General features: G+C 41.2%; 1 non-coding gene across 1 annotated transcript; it reads left to right on the forward strand.

The window, feature by feature from the left end:
* Positions 1–8,410: 8,410 nt before the first annotated feature.
* On the forward strand, positions 8,411–8,518 carry LOC112716512 (small nucleolar RNA R71). The gene has a single exon (XR_003160380.1). It is a non-coding gene; the product is annotated as a small nucleolar RNA R71 (small nucleolar RNA).
* The last annotated feature ends 627 nt before the right edge of the window (positions 8,519–9,145 follow it).

Genomic DNA, 9,145 nt, shown 5'->3' on the forward strand with positions numbered 1-9,145 from the left:
AAAGGCTTTTGTAGCATGAATGGAAAGTCTTGAGCAGTCCGATACAAAGCTGCACCCATGTTTGAATATAACGGTGGAAAAGGACCCATGAAGTCAATCTCCCAAACATCAAACAGCTCAACTTCCAAGATCCCCTATTGAGGCATTTCGAGTTTATGGGGGAGGTTTCCAGCCCGTTGACAACTGTCACAGTTACAGACAAACTTCCAAGAGTCATTAAAGAGCGTTGACCAGTAGAAGCCGCTCTGAAGGACCTTGGTGGTGGTTCGTTCACCTCCAAAATGACCTCCATAGTCTTAGTCTTGGCAGTGGCATAGGATTCGCTGTATTTCTTCTTCAGGAATGCAACGGCGGATTATACCATCCAAGCACCTCTTGAAGAGATCTGGTTCATCCCACAAGTAGTACTTGGCGTCGTGGATGATTTTTTGAGTTTGCTGTCTACTGTACTCCTTTGGGATGAACTTTATGGCCTTATAATTCGCAATGTCTGCGTACCATGGTACTCTTCGGATCACAAAGAGTTGTTCATTAGGGAAGGTCTCAAATATCTCAATAGTGGGATGGGAAGTCCCTTCTACAAGTTCTATCTGGGATAAGTGGTCAGCCACTTGATTTTTTGATCCTTTTCTGTCCCTGATCTCTATGTCAAACTCTTGTAGGAGCAGTACCCATATTATCAATCTGGGTTTAGAGTCCTGCTTGAACAGAAGATACTTGAGAGCAGCATGGTCTGTATAGATGATGACCTTAGAGCCTATTAAATATGATCTAAACTTGTCAATGGCATAGACCACTGCAAGTAATTCCTTTTCTATGGTGGTGTAATTATTTTGTGCATCATTTAGAACACGACTAGCATAATAAATGATGTGCAAGAGCTTATCATGTCTCTGTCCCAGGATGGCAGCAATTGCATGATCGCTGGCATCACACATTAGTTCGAATGGTAGGTCCTATTTGGGTTCTGAGATGACAGGTGAAGAGATAAGCTTTGCCTTCAGAGTTTCAAAGGCATGCAGGCAATCCTTGTCAAAGACAAAAGGAGTGTCCGTGGCTAGGAGATTGCACAGGGGCTTTTCAATTTTGGAGAAATCCTTTATAAATCTCCTGTAAATACCTGCATGTCCCAAGAAACTTCTGATTGCTTTAACATTAGTAGGTGGTGGTAATCGTTCAATTACTTCCACCTTGGCTTGATCCACTTCTATTCCCTTGTTTGAAATCCGATGTCCAAGAACAGTTCCTTCATTGACCATGAAGTGACATCTTTTCCAGTTTAAAACTAAGTTAGTTTCTTGGCATCGTTTCAGAACTAAGGTTAGGTGATTGAGGCAAGAGTCAAATGAATCCCCAAAGACAGGAAAATCATCCATGAATACTTCAAGGAATTTCTCAAGCATATTTGAGAAAATGGAGAGCATACACCTCTAAAAGGTGGCATGTGCATTACAAAGGCCGAATGGCATTCTCTTGTAAGCAAACACCCCATATGGGCATGTGAATGCTATTTTCCCTTGATCTTGAGGATCTACAGCAATTTCATTGTAACCTGAATATCCAGCTAGGAAACAGTAAAACGCATGCCCAGCTAGTCTTTCCAGCATTTGATCGATGAATGGTAAAGCAAAATGATCCTTTCTGGTGGCGTTATTAAGTCTTCTATAATCAATGCATACGCCAGCCAATCACTGTCCGTGTAAGGATCAGTTCATTCTTTTCATTGTGGATTACCGTCATCCCTCCTTTCTTGGGGAAAACCTGGACAAGGCTTACCCAGGGGCTATATGAGATGGGATAGATAATCCCTGCCTCCCATAATTTGTGACTTTTTTCTGCACGGCTTCCTTCATGGCTAGATTCATTCGCCTTTGAGGTTATACCACCAGTCTGACATCATCCTCTAGCCTGATATTGTGCATGCATTGGATTGGACTAATTCCCTTTAGGTCGCTTATGGTCCAGCCGAGAGCTGTTTTGTGTGTCTTCAGCACCTTAATCAGTGCTTCTTCCTGTTGTTGCTTCAGGGAAGAACTTATGATCACAGGGTAAGTGTCTCCATCTCCTAGAAATACGTATTTCAAGGATGATGGTAGTGATTTGAGCTCGAGATTGGGAGGTCCATCCTCCATCATAGGGGCTTCTAAAGCCTTCTCTTGCTCACCTGACGCCTCTTGGTCAGGGATGGCATTGTTAAGGATGTCAGTCAACTCCTCCTCTAGGCCTTCAACTATATGGATCTCTTCCACCAAAGAATCAGTGATATCAATTTTCAAGCACTCCTCTGGTATATCAGGGTATTGCATGGCTTTGGTGGCATTCATTACAAACTCATCCTCATTAACTCTCATTGTCACTCTTCCTTTTTCCACGTCAATGAGGGTACTTCCTGTGGCCAGAAAAGGCCTCCCTAGAATAATGGACACATTCTTGTGTTCTTCCATATTCAAGACTGATGCACGAAAACTTGTCACTCAACAAATTTTCCTTCGGCAAGTATACTGAATTGTCGTCAAGTAAAAACTCACAATAGAGTGAGGTCGAATCCCACAGGGATTGATAGGTCAAGCAACTTTAGTTGGAAGAGTGTGCTAGTTGAGCTAAACAGAGTATAGTTGAGAGTTGCAGAAACTTAAATGGCGGGAAAGTAAATAGCAGAAAATAAAGTGCAGAATCTTAAATGGGAATTTGGGGAAATGAGCATGGAAATAAATGGCAGAAAGTAAAGAGAATGGGTAAGATCAGAAATGGGGAATTCATTGGGCTCAGGAGATGTTGTATTCTCCGGATCAAATTCATTTTTATCTCATCCTCAATCAAAGCATTTATTGATCTCCTTGGCAATCTTTGGTGATTGGGTTCCAATTCCTTGGCAACCCAATCTCTCTAAGCTTGAACAATTGCCCAATTCCTTGATTTAATTGCTCATGAGAAGAGATGAAGTGTGGTCACTGATTATACCATATGTATTTTCAAATCAAAGTGTTGGGAGGATTACATGTCACTATATCTGCTCAAACCCCAATTTGGTCCAACGTGAGAAAGTATTTCTAGCATGATCTCCTCATCCATTTTCCAAGGCTCAGAGGAGATCCAATTATGGAGAGTTTCTTTTCCAAGACAACTAACTAATTGAATTAAGATCAAAAGCTTTCTAGTAAATCAAAAGAGAAGAAAGAAGAAGAAGAATGGAAACTATAATTGATCCATCAAATTACAATAGAGCTCCCTAACCCAATGAAAGGGGTTTAGTTGTTCATAGCTCTAGAAATGAAAAATGGCAGAAAAGAATACATGCTTCAAAATGCAGAAGAGTAAATATACAAGGGTAGTTCTCCAAAGTGCCAAGCCTCTCTATAGTTCAAAACTACTCCTATATATACTACTCCTCTTGATCCTCTAGTGAGTTCTTCAAGTCTTGGATGTGGGTCTTAGATCTTGAGTTGAAGCAGTTACAATCTTTAGTGGGCTCAGCTTGTAGAAAAGTGTGAGTTAGGCATGGGCGTTAGTGATGTTAACGTTAAGTGAAATTGTGGGTTCGAGAACATTAGTGGATATCACCTTTTTAACTAACGTTCCAACCCCATATAGTCCACATTAACTTCAACGTTAGTGGCACTAACGTGACCACTAACGTTGCCTTATAAACCTTCGCAAGCGTTATTGGGACTCACCTTTCCCAATAATGTTGCCTTGTGCCCCTCTTTCACTACGTTAGAGTTCACGTTAGTTCAACTAACGTGACTCTTAACGTGGGCATGCCTATCTTCGAGAGCGTTAGCGACACTTACCTTTATCACTAATGCTCTAAACGCTCCTACTCTCCACATTAGAGTTCACGTTAACTAGGTTAACATGGTGGTGAATGCCATCTCCAACGTTAGTGACAAAGGTGAGTGTCACTAACGTTGGCTCATCAATCTTGGCTCCACGTTAACTTTCACATTAGTGGTCTTAACGTGACCACTAACATGGGCAATGCTAGCTTGATCCAACATTAGTGACAAAGGTGAGTGTCACTATCGTTGGCATTTTTCCTCTCTTCCACGTTAGAATTCACGTTAACTAAATTAACGTGACTCTTAACGTGGCTCATTGCCAATTTTTGGTGCGTTAGTGGTGTTCACGTTTACCACTAACGCTGGAGCTCTCTGTATCTCCACGTTAACTACCACGTTAACCTAGTTAACGTGGAAATTAACATGGGCTTATGATGGCTTCGCAGGCGTTATTGGTGATCACTTTTCTCATTAACATTGCAAGTTCATTCCCATTCCACGTTAGTGGTCACGTTAACTAGATTAACATGGCTACTAACGTGGTTCTTCCTTGCTTCCTTTGTCCTGAAATCAAGCAAATAAAGTGCATCAAAGCTCTAGCTCAAGTCATGAGATTATGCATTACCAATTTGTCATGCAATCCTTGCAAAATCCTCACAAAATCATGTAAAATTCACAAAAGTTGCTTGAATCAAGGTGTAAGTGTATTTTTATCCAAAACTTGCCTTATTCACTAAGAAACTACATGAAACTACCCTAAAACAATAAAGAAAAGGTCAGTGAAACTGGCCTAGATGCCCTAGCATCACAACACCAAACTTAAAGCTTACTTGTCCCTAAGCAAGTACGAATACATAGGAAGGATGAATGAAAGAAAAAAGATGATTGATATAAAAGTAAAATTCCTAGTTTATGGGGTTTCATGCATAGCAACTTAGGTTCATTCCTTTACAGGGTTTCAGGCCTTTATCATTCCCTTGATCACCCTCTTGATTGCATCCTTTGAGACTTCCTAGTTGCTGATCCTTCCTTCTTTTTCAAGGTTTATTGCATTCCTTTTTAAGCTAAGTGCTCTGTAAGAGGGCGACTCTTTATGATAAGCTTTCAGCCAACACTCCCAAACCAGTTGGTTCAAGGTGCTAGGTGTTAAGACACCCCTAAGGACTTACTCACTCAAGTCTCTTTCCCCCAATACATAAACACCACAGGCACATGGTTTGTTATTTTTTCTTCTTTCTGGAGACCTTGGTGTCCAACACCTCTTTGGGTTACTAAGTGTTCCGTAGCAAAGGTCACTCTTGATAGTGGACTTTCAGCTGATAATCCCGGATTAGTTAATCCAAGTTACCAAGTGATAAGGCACTCCTAAGAGCTTATTCATCCGAGCATATCCCTTGCACATGAACACCACAGACAATCCAAGTTACCAAGTGAAAAGGCACTCCTAAGAGCTTATTCATCCGAGCATATCCCTTGCATATGAACACCACAGACACATGCCTTAATCTTCAAACCCTTCGTGCCTAGCATTGTTCCTTATTATTTTTCCTTCCTTTCTAACTTTAATTGCCCTTTCTCTTTTCTTATTGGGATCTTATTATTTAGTTAGTCTCATAGGATGTGTTTCAAGCCTAGGATCTAGGATAGATAGTTGCCTTCTTTCCTTGTTGGTAAACAAACTTAGCTAATTAATCACCCTCCCACAATAATTCAGTACTTACTTCACAAATTAACTCCACTCTTGTTCTTTTCATAACTTCTTCTTTTTTATTAACTTAAAGGACAGGCATACAAGTAAGGAAGGTGGAAATGCAAAAAAGACATTAGACTAGCACTCTTGGATGTGAATAAAGAGGAACAAGCAGAATATGAAGATTTCATTCAATCAATTTTCAATTAAAGTTATTCATTTCGAGACAGTTCGATACAACCTCATGAAGTCTTCCTTGGTATTCTCATCCTAGCATTTGCATCCTTGTCTATTTCCTTAGATGATGAGGTATGATCATTCCCTGAGATTGATTGAATTCCTGTAACACTATTAGAAGTTGCTTGTTCCCGAAGCACTTGGAAAAGAGTTAGCATGCATGTGTGCTTGTGAGTTTCTGAACTTAATTCGGTGTGTGAACACCAAACTTAGTTCTTTGCTTAATTCAACAAATTGAATACATGCAGAAACCTTGTGTGCTTTTTATTAAGAAACAACTATAAGCTAAAAAGACAACTATGCATTAGAGGTTAGACCTCTGTCAAGTGAGTTCTCTGGTTACTAGAGCAATGCTTTATCACTGAAGGGTTGCAATGCACTCTTCAGCTGGAGTTTTTGGTGGAACACCAAACTTAGAGTCTTATATTCACCCTTGAATTGTTTTGGTGTGTGACACCAAACTTAGCTCCTCACACTATAGAGAATTCAACTTGAAGTTTTTATTGAGAAACTTATGAAAAGAGAATTTTCTCAGGTTGGGTTGCCTCCCAACAAAGCACTTTTTTTAGCGTCGCTAGCTCGACGATTGGTCCTTGTCAGGTGGTTGGTAGTGCTTCAAATATTCTCCCCTTGTAGTGAATCTATTTCCATTGGCTTTATTAAGTAGTTCCACATGTTCTAAGGACAAGATTTTGTTGATGGTATACACTGGTGGCAGCTGGGATGGAATAGTGGGGAGGTGAGGTGGTATAGATGGAAAGTATGTAGAGACCACTTAATCTCCTGGAGAGAAATCTTCTGTAGGGATTTTCTTATTTTTCCATCCCCTTGGGACCTTTTTTCTTGTGTCCCTTGATGTCAACTTATTCCTTGTGGTTTCCTCTTTGAAAATGGTTTTGTTGCCTATCTCATATGACTCTGGTGGGTCTGGTTCCTTTTGGATTACACTTGGCTGTTGCTCCTTTTGATCACATTGGTTGTTAACCATAGGAGTTATGAGGTGTAGTGCTTGTGCTCCCTTGTTTGGCTCTTCCATCAGCTCTTTTTTGTGCTCATCCTCTGACTTTTTGTTATCATGATTTGCTTCTTGTGAGAGTTTGAAAACATTGAAGGTGAGCTGCTCATCATGTATTCTCAATACTAGCTCTGCTCGCTCCACATCTATAAGTGCTCAGGCTGTGGCTAAGAATGGCCTTCCCAGAATGATGGGATGACTGTGATTCTCTTCCATTTCTAGGATAACAAAGTTTGTGGTAAGGAAGTAGTTCCCAACCTTCACTAACACGTTCTCAACCACTCCTATTGCCTGTTTTTGGGTTTTGTCAGCCAGTTTGACGATTACATCTGTGGGTGTTAGCTCATTGATTTGAAGCTTCTTCATGAGGGACAGAGGCATTAAGTTGATGCTTGCTCCCAGGTCACAGAGTCCTTTATCAACCATTGTCTCTCCTATAGCACAAGGAATGTGGAAACTCCCTGGGTCCTTCTTCTTTGTAGGTGGCCCTGTTTAGATAAGAGCACTGCACTCCCTGATCATCTTTATGGTCTGTCCACCCTTCAATGAACTCTTTTTGGCCAGTAGCTCTTTTATATACTTGATGTCGGAGGGCATTTGCTGGAGGGCCTTAATGAATGGTATATTTACATCAAGAGATGCAAACATGTCGAGGAACCTTGAATACATTCTCCCTGCTACACCACCCTTAAGCCTTTGGGGGAAGGGTGCATATGGGTTCAGGATTTTCCCTTTCTTTAGCACTTTTATGAGTATGGGTTGGGGAGCATGATTTTCTTTTGGACTGTCTTGGATGTGTTTTGTTTGTATGTCTACTTCCTCCACACGCCTCTCATCACTTGTGGTGATCATCTTACATTCTTCCCACCTGACCTTCCTTGTTTCTCCTCTTGGATTCTTCTTTGTGTCGCTGGGAAATCCATTAGTGGGTTTGGGAAATTGTTGAGATAGATACCCTACTTGGGACTCCAGTCTCTTGATGTTTTCCCCTTGGTTTTTGATATTGGCTCACACTTCTTCCTTAAACACCTTATTGTCTTGGACTTCGCTACATATGTCTTCAAGTAGAGTCTCAATCTTTGAAAGTCTATCCTCGATTAATGATGGTGGATCGAGATTAGGTGGTTGAGAAGGGTGGTTAGGTGAGTATTGATAGGATCTCTGTGAGGTATGTTGGTGAGTTGCATTGTTGTTGGAATTGTGGTTGTGGCGTCTCTGGTCTTGGCCTTGGTCTTGTTGATTCCCCCATCCAAAGTTAGGGTGATTTCTCCATCTAGAGTTGTAAGTTTTGGAGTATGGATCATGGATTTGTCTAGGTGAGTTCCCAACATAGTTGGCTTGTTCTCAGTCACCTTCTTCTCCTATATTCACTCCTTCTTGAGCTGGTGATGAAGTGATGACTGCTGCAACTTGGTTTTCCTTCACCTTCTTAGTAAGATCTGCTAGCTGCTTGGCAATCATCTTATTTTGAGCTAGCAATGCATCCATGTGGTTCAGCTCCATTACTCTTCGCGTTTTGCTTCTTTCAGAGGCATAGAAGTAGTCATTCTCAGCTACCGTCTCAAAGACATCTATGGCTTCTTCAATGGTTTTCTTCTTGTTTAGAGAACCTCCGGAGGAATGGTCTACAGCCTTCTTTGATTTATAAGAGAGTCCTTCATAGAAAATGTGAAGTTGAACCCATTCATTAAACATGTCTGGTGGGCATCTTCTTGTTAAGTCCTTGAACCTCTCTCATGCCTCATAGAGAGTCTCACCATCTTGTTGCCTGAAAGTTTACACCTCAGCTCCCAGCCTGTTAATTCTTTGAGGAGGGTAGAATTTTACCAAAAACTTGTTCGCCACTTCTTCCCAATTTGTTAAGCTCTCCTTTGGGAAGGATTCAAGCCATTTGGATGCTTTGTCCCTGAGTGAAAAAGGGAACAAAAGTAGCCTATAGACATCCGGGTGGACTCCATTAGACTTCATAGTGTCACATATTCTCAAGAAGGTGGTTAGATGTTGATTGGGGTCTTCTTGAACACTTCCTCCAAATGAGCAGTTGTTTTGAACAAGGGTGATGAGCTGGGGTTTTAATTCAAAGTTGTTGGCATGTATAGTGGGCTTTTGGATGCTACTTCCACAGTTTCCTGGATTTGGACTGATGTAAGAGCCTAGAACTCTCCTCTTTTGCCCAGCATGATTTGCAGGGCCTTCTCTAGCATGGTTGTGAGCTTCTCCTTCATGATTATTTTCCAAATTCTCCTCCATGTTTGTTTCAAAATACTCTTCCTCTTCCTCAGCACCAACAACTCCTTTCTCTTTTGCTTCCCTCCTTAGTCTCCGGAGGGTCCTTTTAGGTTCTGAATCGAAGGAAGTTGAAGCTCCCCCTCTTCTCCATGTCATACAACTAACAATGCACACAGCGAGAGATAAAATGAAGAG

Source organism: Arachis hypogaea, chromosome 1 (genome assembly GCF_003086295.3).
Source record: "Arachis hypogaea cultivar Tifrunner chromosome 1, arahy.Tifrunner.gnm2.J5K5, whole genome shotgun sequence".
NCBI classification, from domain to species: domain Eukaryota; kingdom Viridiplantae; phylum Streptophyta; class Magnoliopsida; order Fabales; family Fabaceae; genus Arachis; species Arachis hypogaea.